The sequence below is a fragment of the Rattus norvegicus genome, chromosome 16 (assembly GCF_036323735.1).
Source record: "Rattus norvegicus strain BN/NHsdMcwi chromosome 16, GRCr8, whole genome shotgun sequence".
Classification (NCBI taxonomy): domain Eukaryota; kingdom Metazoa; phylum Chordata; class Mammalia; order Rodentia; family Muridae; genus Rattus; species Rattus norvegicus.
In genome coordinates this window covers 67,231,334-67,247,259 of record NC_086034.1, presented here as the reverse complement: position 1 = coordinate 67,247,259, position 15,926 = coordinate 67,231,334, and positions in this window count along the sequence as shown.

Genomic DNA, 15,926 nt, shown 5'->3' with positions numbered 1-15,926 from the left:
CGGTACTTCAGTCAGCCATAAAGAGAAAGACATGCTACTCTCAGGGACATGGAGGTAGTAAGAGAATCATGGAGCTTGAAGTAATTCACACTTAGAAGGACAAATATCACATGCAGGTTTAGTAGGAAACAGGAAATGAACGTAAAAGGGAGCCTTTGATGAAGAGGAAAAAGAAAGGCGAGGGGGGATGAGACAGAGAAAGGAAGGGCGAGTATTGTTAAGTTATATACATGTATCAAAATGTTATCATGAAAGCCATTGTTTTTAATTAATATAGGTTAATAAAAACAAATGTTTATGCATGTAACTTTACGTTGACCATAGAAAGAAGATGAAATTGGTTAAACCCACCTCAGACAATCTGTTCCTACTAAGTGAATGCCAAAGGGTAGAACCTGCAGGTGTTGCTGAAGATGTAACTAAGACTTAGACATACGAGAACTGGTTAAACTGTGAACACCCTTTGCCTTATTTATTGCCATCTGTGACCAGGCAATCTCCTGTTCGCTGTACTTGAGCTTCACGTATGTAACTAGGATTTTGTAGGAAAAGCAATTGTGATGGTTAATTAGATTATCAGCTTGCTTCAGTTGGGAAGTACTTATGAGATTATTAAGTCACACTTGTAGATGTTTCTGCCATAATGCTTCTAGACAGGATTAACAACACAGTGGGGAAGACCTGACCTGAATGTGGATGATTCCCATGCTCTAGGTAGGGGTCTCAATAGAATGAAGATAGAGACATGAGACAGGCCTTTTCCTTTGTTTTCTTGCTTTCCCAGTGTGAACCGTACTTCCAACATACCCTCTCTGCCATGATGGATGGAGTCCTCTGAAACCATGAGCCAAAATAAATTCTTAACTTCTTGACCATTTCAGTAGTAGAGATAAGATAGCCAACACAGGTATTTCTGTAGCACATAGCGCACGCGCGCACGCGCGCGCGCGCGCGCACACACACACAGAGGAACAACTTGACTCCAAGCTTAAAATATAATGGGAAGTGAAGTCTCTGTTTAGATAAAAATTCTAATAAGACAGTAATATGTCTCAGAACCTGTGCTTCTGCACTGAGCTGAAAAGCAGCAATGTAAATGAAGGAATTGTGAAGGGAAAACTACAGATTCCAAGCAATAGTAAGACCTGAGTTTCTCTGCTGAACCTCCCTCATTTATGGGCATCTACAAGGTCATGTCTCTGCACTTGCTCAGTCACACATCCTGCAACAGATATGCTCCTGACAGCCTTGCTATGGCACTTTAATGAAATCTACACTTGTTCCCTGACCTTTTCAATTTTAGAAGGGGCATGTTTCTGTCAGTGAATATTCTCCTTAAATATTTTTTATTTCAAAAATGGTAACCAATGTCTAATATGCTCCCCCCCCCATTTTTTCTAATGAAGCAGATTGACCCATGCTTATCATCCTGTACAAAGCTTAAGTCCAAGTGGATCAAGGACCTCCACATCAAACCAGATACACTCAAACTAATAGAAGAAAAACTAGGGAAGCATCTGGAACACATGGGCACTGGAAAAAATTTCCTGAACAAAACACCAATGGCTTACGCTCTAAGATCAAGAATCGACAAATGGGATCTCATAAAACTGCAAAGCTTCTGTAAGGCAAAGGACACTGTGGTTAGGACAAAACAGCAACCAACAGATTGGGAAAAGATCTTTACCAATCCTACAACAGATAGAGGCCTTATATCCAAAATATACAAAGAACTCAAGAAGTTAGACCGCAGGGAAACAAATAACCCTATTAAAAAATGGGGCTCAGAGCTAAACAAAGAATTCACAGCTGAGGAATGCCGAATGGCTGAGAAACACCTAAAGAAATGTTCAACATCTTTAGTCATAAGGGAAATGCAAATCAAAACAACCCTGAGATTTCACCTCACACCAGTGAGAATGGCTAAGATCAAAAACTCAGGGGACAGCAGATGCTGGCGAGGATGTGGAGAAAGAGGAACACTCCTCCATTGTTGGTGGGATTGCAAACTGGTACAACCATTCTGGAAATCAGTCTGGAGGATCCTCAGAAAATTGGACATTGAACTGCCTGAGGATCCAGCTATACCTCTCTTGGGCATATATCCAAAAGATGCCCCAACATATAAAAAAGACACGTGCTCCACTATGTTCATTGCAGCCTTATTTATAATAGCCAGAAGCTGGAAAGAACCCAGATGCCCTTCAACAGAGGAATGGATACAGAAAATGTGGTACATCTACACAATGGAATATTACTCAGCTATCAAAAACAACGAGTTTATGAAATTCGTAGGCAAATGGTTGGAACTGGAAAACATCATTCTGAGTGAGCTAACCCAATCACAGAAAGACATACATGGTATGCACTCATTGATAAGTGGCTATTAGCCCAAATGCTTGAATTACCCTAGATGCCTAGAACAAATGAAACTCAAGACGGATGATCAAAACGTGAATGCTTCACTCCTTCTTTAAAAGGGGAACAAGAATACCCTTGGCAGGGAAGAGAGAAGCAAAGATTAAAACAGAGACTGAAGGAACACCCATTCAGAGCCTGCCCCACATGTGGCCCATACATATACAGCCACCCAATTAGACAAGATGGATGAAGCAAAGAAGTGCAGACCGACAGGAGCCGGATGTAGATCGCTCCTGAGAGACACAGCCAGAATACAGCAAATACAGAGGCGAATACCAGCAGCAAACCACTGAACTAAGAATAGAACCCCCGTTGAAGGAATCAGAGAAAGAACTGGGAGAGCTTGAAGGGACTCGAGACCCCATATGTACAACAATGCCAAGCAATCAGAGCTTCCAGGGACTAAGCCACTACCTAAATACTATACATGGACTGACCCTGGACTCTGACCCCATAGGTAGCAATGAATATCCTAGTAAGAGCACCAGTGGAAGGGGAAGCCCTGGGTCCTGCTAAGACTGAACCCCCAGTGAACTAGACTGGTGGGGGGAGGGCGGCAATGGGGGGAGGGTTGGGAGGGGAACACCCATAAGGAAGGGGATGGGGGAGGGGGATGTTTGCCCGGATACCGGGAAAGGGAATAACACTTGAAATGTATATAAGAAATACTCAAGTTAATAAAAAAATATTTTTTATTTCAAAAATGGTAACCAATGTCTAATATGCTCCCCCCCCATTTTTTCTAATGAAGCAGATTGTGTAGGTTATGATGGGAGAGAACTTCAAACCATGAGCATAACAAAGCATGGTGGGTAAGGAACAAGGGATGTGAAGTAGTTCAGACTCACTGGACTTTTTGCAGCAAAGAGAGGCAAAGTCAAAGATGAGCCTGGAAAGTTAGGCTATCTCTAGACTGTGGTGGCCTGATTGGAGGTATGTTCCAATTTTTAACTTAGTTCTAAAATAAATCATCTTGGGACTAGAGAGATGACTCAGTAGTTAAGAGCACTCACCGGAAGTTCTTTGAGAGGACCAAGATCTGAGTCCCAGAATCCACATGGAGGTTCACAATCATCTATGACTCCAGTTCTAGGAAGTCTGACATCTTCCTCTGGTCTCCACAGACATGTACTTGATGCACAGACAGATACACAGATAAAACATCATACACATTGTGGTGGCTTAAATAGAAATGGCCCCTACAGACTCGTTTTGAATGCTTGGTCTGTGGGGAGCAGGTGTGGTCTTATTGGAGACAGTGTGTCACTGTGGGGGTGGGATTTGAAGTCTTCTATGTTCAAGCTCCATCCAGTTGCATTTTGTTGCCATTTTGTTTGGATCAGAATGGAGGATTCTCCTGCGCCATGCATGCCTGACATAATGATAATGAACTAAGCCGCTGAAAGTATAAGCCAGCCCCAAGTCAATATTGTTCTTTATAAGAGTTGCCATGGCGATGATGTCTCTTCACAACAATAAAAGCCTAAGACTTGCATAAAATAAGTCATTGAACTAAAACTAAACTAATGATCATTAGCTTGTGGGTATCCTCTGGAGATAAAGGCTCCAATCACTTCTTCACTTACATAAGACGTCCTCAAAGCAAATGAGTTCTCCAAGTTTAAGAATTGTCTCTCAATAAACCTATTTGCACAAGGAATACAAAACTGTGTTTTGGAAAATACAGATTTTTATTTTCTATTTAATCTCTGAGACAGGCAGTGAGGAAAGATCGAGATTTCTCTTAATGGCTCTTTTCACATGACAAGCACTAACCTACTTACCAACAAGACCTCTCTCTTCATTATCTACTTCCTCTGCAGGTGTATAGGTGAGCTCTAGTGACCTTATCTAGGGATGCTTTAGTGAGATGAGGGATGGAGTCAATCTGATTATCTATATTACATTGACATTACTCCATGAAATTTCGTGTGTGTGTGTGTGTGTGTGTGTGTGTGTGTGTATGTGTGATTATCTAGATGAGACCTGTGTATCATCACCTCAGATTTTTCTTTGATGTGTATCCTTCAGATATTTACCCCCTCTATGTCTATTAAAAAATCCAAAAGAATATCTTCAAATTTAAAGGAAGAGAGAGGAGAGATAGGAAAATGTCTTAGGGTTTTCATTGCTGTAAAAAGACACCATAACCAAGATAACCCTTACAAAGGACAACATTTAACTGGGGCTAGCTTACAGGTCAGAGGTTCAGTCCATTATCCTCATGGAGAAAAGCACGACAGACATGGTACTGGAGAAGGGGAGAGTTCTGCATCTTGTCCTGAGGGAAAAGAGGAGAAGAGTGGCTTCCAGGAAGCTAGGATGAGGACCTTAAAGCCCATCCCAACAATGACACACTTCCTCCACCAAGGCTACATCCATTGCCTAACAGGGCTACTCTCTAGGACAAGCATACGCAAATTACCACAAAAATGAAAATCATTCTACTGAATATTGAATTGAAACTTCAGAAATCTACTAAAGGGGCTGAAACAACGTTTCAAAGATAAAAGGTATCCGCCGTGATGGTCTATTAAGAAGTCAGTCTAACTGGGAAAGGGAATAACATTTGAAATGTAAATAAAGAAATATATCTAAAATAAAAAGAAAGAAATCAGTCTATAGTATGATAAAAAGGCATAAAAGCACAGGGGTGTGGGTCTAGGTATACTCAGGAGGCTGCTTCAGAACCTTGGCTTTTTCAGGTGGCTTGTGGCTCTAGAAGACCTGGAGGTAAAATCCATTTTAGTTCAGTATGGGGTCTCCAGCTACACAGTTTCAAGAAGTCAGGGGGAATTCTGGGATTCACATATGGCTTGGGAGTGATCAGTATGAATACAATAATAGGAGCCTTGGGACTTAATTAACTGAAAAAGGGAAATGTGTTGAGAAAGAAAAGGAAATACTAAATGATTAGAAGAAAAAAAGTCCTCAAGGAAAACACAGCAAGAATGCAAGAGAAAGAATTAAACCAAAACCAAAACTAACAAAACAAAAACCCAGAACAATAAGCAGAGTCTACTGCCATAGAGGGCTCCAAAAAGTAAGTATAGACACAGTAAAGACTTGACCCCCTGGAAGGATGTCATCATGGAAAAATGGGAAGCATTGTGTAGGTCTTTTGTAAGATATATGATTGAATGAGGTATCCCGGAAAACAGGACGCTAGGACTGTTTTCCAAGGGAACTTCAGTATTTGGAATCTGGCAAGAGTCTGCCCAGAATGAAATGCTGATAAGAAAAATGTAAATGTAAGTAGAGATGGGAGATTGAAAAGATAGGAAATCTGGTGGACTGGGAACTCTCAGACATAGGAACAGGGGGGCCAAGAGCCTAGGGAGAGCGGTTACTTTGTGACTAACAAGAATTTCCCCGATACTTTGATGGGCAAGGGAAGATTCTGGATGAAAGGTTACCGAAATAGAAACTGCCGATGTCTGGACTGGAAGTAGGCATAGCTGAATTATCTTCCTCACAGCATACATGTCTGATGAGAGTTATGAAAGGAAGTGGAGAGGAAAGTCAAGATTTATGGCTGAGAAATGTGAGAGCAGAGAAGACGGGAAATGGAGCTAAGAACCCAACATACACTGATGGTCAGTTCGGAGTCTTAGCTTCATCTTCCCAAGACTATCACCTGGGAAATCTTCATCTATCTGTCTGGGTATCCATCCATCCATCCATCCATCCATCCATCCATCCATCCATCCATCCAAACATTTTTCCCCTTATTACTTTTAGTTTTAGTCTCATTCTGTGTCCAGGTTGGCTTCGAAGTCTGAGTGATTTTCTTTTCTCAGCCTCCTCAGGGTAAGGAATCATGTGAAGTATATGGGGGAGGGATGTTAAAAATATTAATTCCACTTTGAAACCCCCCAAATGATTTAGGTGTCCAGGGATAAATTATTTTAAATAATATCTAAGTAATTCCTTTCCTTCCCCCTTCTCTCTTCCTAGCTGGCTCTCTCTCTCTCCCCCTCCCTCCCTTCCTCCCTTCCCTCTTCCTACTAACCTCTTCTCTTCCTCTCCCCCTGCTTCTTTGTCTCTCTTTTGAATGAAGATAGGATCCATGGCCTTCTATGTAACGTATAAATGCTGTACCACTGTACCACACCCCTGGTTCTTTCCATGGCTGGTTGTGATATAAAGCCAGTGTTCAGAGAACACTATTGTGAGCCACTTAAATTGTTTGTTCTCAACAAGAATCCATAGTCCAGGCAATCAAGTCCAAGAAGGCAGGTGGTTGTTTTGATCCACAGATGGGGTTTGGGGCACGGGTTCTGAATAAAGAAACATTATTGGAGGGGTAGCCTATAGATTGTAGTCCAAAATAGAGAAAATGGAGGCAGAAAGACCAATATAGAATGGAGTAGCCAAGACAAGGTATACAAAGAAAGGCCCAAGGAGGTGACATAGTGAAACTGTGAAGAAAGGGCCACTCCCTTTCAATGGTTCAGATGTTCAAACTCCACTACTTTATACTAAGACAATGAAAATAATCTTAAAATCTTAGCACAGAATTGGGAAGGAGAATATCTTATGGTCATAGAGCAGGTGTTTAGTATGTTCAGGGTCTATTCCCACTATAAAGAAAAGGAAGAAAACAGGGAAAAATATAAATGCATAAAAGAAATAGTGGTAGCAGAAAAGAATAAGTGACCACACCAATGCTTAAGGTATGAGGGAACAAAAAGCACACATAGTAACTATGGAGCCTTATATATGACCATCTCATGCTGAGCCTCCAGACCCCCAGGGAACTGTATCTGATCATCTCCCCATACACATGACATGTACACATGTGTACACACACATACACCACACACACACACACACACTGAGAAACAGAGAGAGAGAGACAGACAGAGACAGAGACAGAGAGATCTTAACAGTTGAGTATAGGGTGCTGGCTTAGCTCTACGAAGCCCATAATGTACATATGCATGTGTATATATTGTTTTCATCTTCTCATATATCAAAGTTTATTAGATAAGTCTAGTAATAAGACTATTTAGTATACGAGGAAGAATTTGGAGTTTTTAATCTTAGTCGCTATTGGTATGATAGTAAGATAACCTCTGAATTGTGCTTTTTTATAAAGAAAAATGTGACTAACAGAATTTAGGGCCCCAGGTTATTATACTAAGTCAACAGAGTGATCTCGTGTCATTTACACACAACCCTGACTTTAAACATTGACGGTCTTTGTATAAGATGAGTGAGAAACACGAGATAATCATTGGTCAAGGCAAACTCCATTTATTTTGCATTTCTTCAGAAGTCTCAAATATGTGAGTTTACCAACAGTTAAAGTAACAGGGGAAATCAACAGTAGTGTTTGACCTGCAGGAACCCAAGCTGAGTCTGCTAGCTGCCCCAGAGAACAAAGAAATAAGTGCTAAAAGTTTCCACATTATTTTATGTGAAGGCTAAAGTTTTACAGATATTATTTCCCATTGCTCACACTTATTAAAACTGGTCTTGCATTGTTTTCCTTGGGGACCGTTTGAATTGAAGGCCCCAGTGTTCTCTGAACTATGTTCTCTCATAACCACTGGATAGAAAACATACCATGTGCAACTATGAACCTTGACTTGGGAGTTATGACAATTTTGAAACACTGAATAGCCTCTGGCCTCCCCCAAACATACAACTGCTTAACAGTAGGCAAAATATTTCCATAATCAACAATTACCATTTACTAGGAGGTAGGTTTTAACTATAGACTTCCAGGATGAAACAGACTTCAGAACAATGCTGTTCCCATACAAGGGTACTAGAAAGCATCACTCAGTATTGGACACAATGAAGACACTTCCACAAAGTTCTCTGGAAGAAACAAAAGTCTTGGGAGCAGCATAGGGCTACCACATGACACTAAGGGGATGGGGTCTCAACTGCCTTGCTACCCTAGAGTTTCTCAGTTTTTTCCCTTTCGTGCGAATGAGTGATTATGAAGGCACATGGTATGATTGACAGCTCTGTTTAGTTTACACGGTTAGAGAGGTGGAGTTGAAAGTTACTGAAGTTGGCGGTTCTTTTCTTCCCACTAGGCTCCTTCTCTATCTCTTGGTAGATTTATGATATCATTTCATTCTCTTCCAACTTGGTGTCTTGAGCTGCATTCCTGTTGTTTCGATCACTCTTCTTTATAATTGAAATACACAAAATCTAAAATATGGACCTCACATATTTAAAGGGAAGTCTTAAGTACAAAGTTCACAGGGAATCATTTTCTCAGGTCTCTCATGTGATTGGGAAATGGAACAAGGTGAAACAATGCACTGAGCTCTAATGTTGAGACAACCAGGGGAGTTAACTCATGAGCCTTGGTTTGGAGAGGGGACAGATTATTCAAAGACCCAGGTTAACCAACTCCCAGGAAGTAAAAGAGTGGTGAAGTCATACTTGATAAGTGGAATCTTTAATACAACAGGCATAGTTACCTCTCCACAAGGAAGAAGCTAAAATACACTCTTCAATACTTTCCTGCCTTCAAAAGGCACAATAATGAATTGCTCAAAAAATAACCCAGCCAGGAAACGAACACAAGATGATAGGATGATAACTTCTATAAGCACTTTCTAGTCTAATCACCACCTAACTCAATGCAGTAAACCTAGTAAATGGTAAGGTTTCTGACTTGGCCAGAGAAAAATAACTTTATTAGGAACTTTATGTGCCCAGTCCAAATTTGTTACACGATAAATGCCTGTAACAACCTTGGAGTTTCCTAACTCAACCTTGGATTGAACTAAGGTGTTGTATCAGAAATTACAACATGAACTATATATATGGCAATGCTCATATTGTCCACAGATTTGACCTGTAATTCTCTTGGTGTACTGAACTCGGTGGTCAACACTACATGATTTTATATTATTTAAAACTGGAGATGGCTGTTGGGTATGGAGGTGCATGCTGTAATTCTGGCACTTGGGAGGATGAAGCAGGTGAGTTGTGATTTCCTTAGTTTCACACCCTTGTTGTGTCTAGTCTTCAAGCATTTCCAAAGCTGATAACCAGAACTTGAGGTCACACCTTTCCACAGCCCCAGCCAAACGTTGACTTCAGACCTAGTGTAACTCCGGAGATCCAGAGTCACACATTAATTGAACTCAAATTCTCCTTCATACTTGTAAGCAGACAGGAACGTTTATGTTCATCTTAACTAGCCACCTGAGAACACAAGCATATTTGGGTATTACAAAATGAATAACAAAACAGTCTTAGACAAATCCTGGCTTAATAGATGGGAGTTAATGAGGAATTCACAGAGGTCTCGTTTGTCCCTAACCTCTGGATGAGGGACAAACTTTTGCCCCGTGGTATGGCTCTACAATCTAAGTAAGAGGAGCCCATGACTGGAGCTGTTCCTGAGAAATCCTTTACTGGTTCCTGTCCAGACACACTTCTCACCCAGGGACAAGAATCACAATTCCCAAAGGAAGAGTTTCCTAATAGTTTAATATTATAGAGTGCAACGTTAGCCCATGTTGAGCAAATATAGTTCTGAAGACGAATTAAAGGAAAGATGTTAGTGCCTGGGATGAGCACGGTACAGTGACTCTTCACAGGGAACTATACAAGGTAAGACAGAAAAAGAAACTAGGATTGACATTTCCAGATTAGAAACTGGTTTTTGATCCTCCAAGTTAGAATGTATCACAGAATCCCATAGTAAGGGTTTGCCATGAGTCAGCCAATAGTTAAGTATCTACTGTGCAAACAATGACAATGAACAGGGCCCCGCATGCAACAGTATGCATATACTCTAGAAAAGTGCCTATGAGCATAGACTATAGTTGGTCCTGTGAGGAGGAAGTTGGGGAGTCACAACGAGACCTATGATGTTGTGGATATTACAGAACCCATTACACTTAGCCTCTTGCTGAGGAAGAGGCCAGAAAAGGCATCATCAGGGTCACGAATGAGGCACCACAGAGGCTTCAATGAACACATCCCTCCTCCATTTCTAAAAGGTGTTCAGTTTTTGCAACGCACAGGTAACTGAAATAATTGACAGACAGCTACCCCTCTGTTCATTCTTTGAGATTCTAAGTTAGTTAGAGATTGCTTGTGTTGCTGATATGCCCTTGTCTAGTTTCTCATTTTTGCTTTGCCAAGGCCGCTGTGACATCATCCCTGAGGAAGCAAGAGCAGTGAGCTAAGAGTCCAATACAGGTTAGAAGAATTTTCACGAGATAACTACTCTGCAAGCACGTGGCAGACCAGACAGCCTGTGCGAAATGCCAACGGACTTGGCCATGCTTTAAGAAAAGCAATAACAATTAAACACATCAACTCTCACCAAGGTTGAGAAAACAGAAGCATTCCAGTTTACAGTGGCCCCGTGCCACGAGACTGCGGAGACTGGACAATAATCAGACTGCAGGCTACAGAGCACTATCTTCCAAGAAGAATGTGCTAATGAAAATGGTCATGAACAGTAGTTCCCTCATGGCTCCTTCCAGAACAACAATCAGTTAGGACCTCAGAAGCATTCCTGGTCGAGTAAATATCCCTTGGCAGGTGCAAAGGAAGAAAACACACGCTCTCATGGGAGCAAACCAGCAGAGTAAGATTTCTTTTTATACGCTGTTCACGTTTGACATGCCTCTTCATGTTTTCAATAACTTCAACTCAACTTGCTATTGATGAAAGACTGAACTATCACCCACAGCTCTAAGGAGATGAGTGCTACCTATGGAGGAGGTAGAGGCAAAGAGAAGACAAATGTTGCCCTGAGACAGAACTCGGCGATTCCTGGCCCCACCTGTAAGATTAAATGAATGTTTTTTTACCTTCGGGAAAGAAGTTCACTTTAAGTCTTAGCTCCTATGAGTCAGTTTCCATCTACTCTTAAGCTCTGCCTCCCCGAAGTTCTCATTCTAAATGTTCTTTTGAGAGAACAGGATTTCAGGTAGGGTTCTCGATATTTAAACAGCCATGACTTCTAAGAACTCTAAGCTGCACACAGCAGTTATGAATCAGACCTGCCCACATGCAGCAAATCATTCCTTTGTCAAACCTAATGTGTCTGGAGCTACCAGGTTTAAGACCTTGGTTTTTATAACCACTACATTCAGAGAGGTAATTGTGTTGGTTTTTGAGACAAAGTCTTCTATCTCCCTCTGTGATCAATTGTTTTGTACTTTTGATAAAATTACCACAAGCCCAGTGTCATCTGTGTGGCCCTGCTGCTATCCTTTGATGTGGTGCATGGGTGGTTCAAGCTTTCTGACATTCAGTTCTTTATCTGAAAAAACGTCAGAAACACATCATTTCTCCTTAAACTGCTGAGAGAATCGGAAGAAGCCAAGAGCTTTCATGTAGTAGGTTTTCTGAGGTAGGTAGCTGTTCTTCCTAATCACATAACATGAACATGCTTCAACAGTGATCCGCACATTCATGCCATCTACTTATTCTTAGAAATCTCAGGTCACAAAATGCATTTGATGACTTTGCTTTAAGAAACAGTTTTAGCTCAGAGGAAATCCCGTTTTTCTTAATAGTGTTCACTTGGACTTTCAAAGCCAGGAACATGAGTTTCCTTTTGAGAAGGTTTTTTTTTTTCTCTTTGTGTAATGTCAAGTTCAGAAGCCCCAGAATGCACAGAGTGTGGTGAGCAGAAGCTAGAAGTGAAAACATGGGTGATGGGTAATTTTGACTTTAAGAATTTGAGCTGGTCACTTATTTTTAAACTATGCATGCACACTTATCTGCACTCGGATTGGCTGTGTCATCATCTGTCATTTTCATGGGGGACTCTTCTCTTCTCAACTCCACTTTTCATCATTTGGGAAACAAATGTGAACCTGAAGGGGCTTGGCATCATTTCTCTGTCGCTTCAATGTCACATGGTCTCTGTGGAAAACTGGAAGTCTCTTTAATTCATCTTCTACTTCTTACTTTTTGCCCTCTAAAAGCTGATAATTGTTTCCTTCCATAGAAAGATAAAATTCCAGAGCATTCACCCACCTAAACTCCATTCTTCTTTTACTTTGGAGTAGTGAACTACCTCATGATTATTTTTCTCACAGGAAAAACTTTGATTAGATGTCCTGTTCTTTTATTTATTCTTATGAATAAGAGGAGAACCCAGGAACTGGAGGAGAATACTATGTAGCTCATTTTAAAATCAGGATCAATAAGGTATCAAATTAGTTGTAAGCAGGGCTTCAAAGTATGGCTAAAAAAGAGGGACCTAGGGGTGGAGAGGAAGGTCTTTAACAGGTTACAGGATCTTGTTACTAAAATTATGTATTGTCTGGTGTGTCTGAATAGTGTCAGAGAGTGGTTGCTATCTGATAACTAAAGTGGAGAGGGACAAATGAACGTAAAACAAATTTGTAAAAGCATGATAGAATGCAACGTACTAAATGTAGCTGGTTATAATATGATAAAATATAAGATGCTGAAAAATACAACATTCAAAGATTGAAGCATGTTAAATGGGACAGAAGACTGTATGCACAAAGTTGGCCAATTTGAATAAAAGGCATCACTAATCATAGCCAGAAGTACAAAATATAGCCAGGATTCTACTCTTTGATTCAAGTAGAATATCAAATACATTTAAAAGTGAAGATTCTACTACATAAGGAATTGTAAATGATTTGTATAAACAAACCACCCCTAGGGCAGAATATCATTTTACTCCAGTGAGAACTATACACAGTTAAGACACAGGAGGAAATGAAAAAGACATTTCATAAAAAAGATGCAGGACACTACCTCAGCTAGGTGACCACGAACAGTTAAATGCTTGTTGAGACGAACTCACCAAGAAAAGTAAAGGCCAGGAGAATATTGTCTGAGCTTGAGTTCCCGTAGAAGCATAGCAAACTCTATCACAAGGGCTTGTGTAGTTTTTATTTTTTGAGGAGAGGGTTCATATAATGAGAGGAGTGCATAGACAAATAAGACAGGGAAAGAGGGAAAGTCATTACTACATGTCTTCTTGCTATAGGCACCTAGAAGTGTTGATCTTCCCTGTACCGAATGAAGAAACACATAGAACATGCTCCATTTATATTGTATTTCCAATTGGCAGTGTTCCCAAGTACACATTAAAGCGCTTTGTCTTTCTAGGATATGCTAGAGAACTCACATGCAGTTCCATGGAAGAACTGATAAAATGGATTATATGTATACATATATACTGTGTGTGTGTGTGTGTGTGTGTGTGTGTATTCAGATGGTTGTAATGGAACAAAGGGATATAAGGAAGCACAGAGATTATAGGCATAGCAAACACAAGAAAAGGGACATATATGTTATTGCTTAAGAACTTTCAATGGAAGTGACAGAAGTAAAACTTACTCAAGGAATTTAAAGAGAAGGAAACCCATGAATTTAACCCATGAGACCAGCAGTACTCTGAAGAAAAGACATATACATATAATATATTATATACATAGTATATATACACATATACATATATATGTATACATATATAATTTATATACACATATACATGTGTATATAATATATATACATACATACACACACACACACACACACACACACACACACACACACATATAATTGTTTCTGAGGGAAGTGCATGCTAACAAGTACCTGGAAGCAAAATCATACAGCACATCAAAAATATTATCTGTAATAAGACTGTGTCTATTGCAAGGATGTAAACATGGTTTGATATATATAAATCATTAAAAATAATATATCTGGCAAAAGGAAGATAAAGATCATATAATTAACCTAATAGGTTCATAAAAAAGTATTGAATAAAATTTAACTTGCCAGAGACACCGCAGGACCCTGAAGGAAACAGACCGGATAAACAGTTCTCTGCACCCAAATCCCGTGGGAGGGAGAGCTGAACCTTCAGAGAGGCAGACAAGCCTGGGAAACCAGAAGAGACTGCTCCCTGCACACACATCTCGGACGCCAGAGGAAAAAGCCAAAGACCATCTGGAACCCTGGTGCACTGAAGCTCCCGGAAGGGGCGGCACAGGTCTTCCTGGTTGCTGCCGCTGCAGAGAGCCCGTGGGCAGACCCCACGAGCGAACCTGAGCCTCGGGACCACAGGTAAGACCAAATTTTCTGCTGCAAGAAAGCTGCCTGGTGAGCTTGGGACACACGGAAGCAGAATTTCTCTAGGACCGGGCATGTTCTGTGTTTACCGGAAGTCCCACACCCGCGGATCCCGGCCCGCAGCAGCTCTCTGCTCCCAGACCCGGTGAGAGAGAGACCCAACCGCCTGGTCAGGTGGGCACTCCTGAGGTTGCAGAGCGGAAGAGACCACCAACACTGCTCACCCCTGCCCACATCCCTGGCCCAAGAGGAAACTGTATAAGGCCTCTGGGCTCCCGTGGGGGAGGGCCCAGGAGCGGCAGGACCCCTGTGCCTAAGACACCACCAGAACCAGAAGGAAACAGACCGGATAAACAGTTCTCTGCACCCAAATCCCGTGGGAGGGAGAGCTAAACCTTCAGAGAGGCAGACAAGCCTGGGAAACCAGAAGAGACTGCTCCCTGCACACACATCTCGGACGCCAGAGGAAAAAGCCAAAGACCATCTGGAACCCTGGTGCACTGAAGCTCCCGGAAGGGGCGGCACAGGTCTTCCTGGTTGCTGCCGCTGCAGAGAGCCCCTGGGCAGCACCCCACGAGCGAACCTGAGCCTCGGGACCACAGGTAAGACCAAATTTTCTGCTGCAAGAAAGCTGCCTGGTGAACTCAAGACACAGGCCCACAGGAACAGCTGAAGACCTGTAGAGAGGAAAAACTACACGCCCGAAAGCAGAACACTCTGTCCCCATAACTGACTGAAAGAGAGGAAAACAGGTCTACAGCACTCCTGACACACAGGCTTATAGGACAGTCTAGCCACTGTCAGAAATAGCAGAACAAGGTAACACTAGAGATAATCTGATGGCGAGAGGCAAGCGCAGGAACCCAAGCAACAGAAACCAAGACTACATGGCATCATCAGAGCCCAATTCTCCCACCAAAACAAACATGGAATATCCAAACACACCAGAAAAGCAAGATCTAGTTTCAAAATCATATTTGATCATGATGCTGGAGGACTTCAAGAAAGACGTGAAGAACTCCCTTAGAGAACAAGTAGAAGCCTACAGAGAGGAATCGCTAAAATCCCTGAAAGAATTCCAGGAAAACATAAATAAAGAAGTAGAAGCCCATAGAGAGGAGACACAAAACTCCCTGAAAGAATTCCAGGAAAACATAAATAAACAAGTAGAAGCCCATAGAGAGGAGACACAAAAATCCCTGAAAGAATTCCAGGAAAACACAATCAAACAGTTGAAGGAATTAAAAATGGAAATAGAAGCAATCAAGAAAGAACACATGGAAACAACCCTGGATATAGAAAACCAAAAGAAGAGACAAGGAGCTGTAGATACAAGCTTCACCAACAGAATACAAGAGATGGAAGAGAGAATCTCAGGAGCAGAAGATTCCATAGAAATCATTGACTCAACTGTCAAAGATAATGTAAAGCGGAAGAAGCTA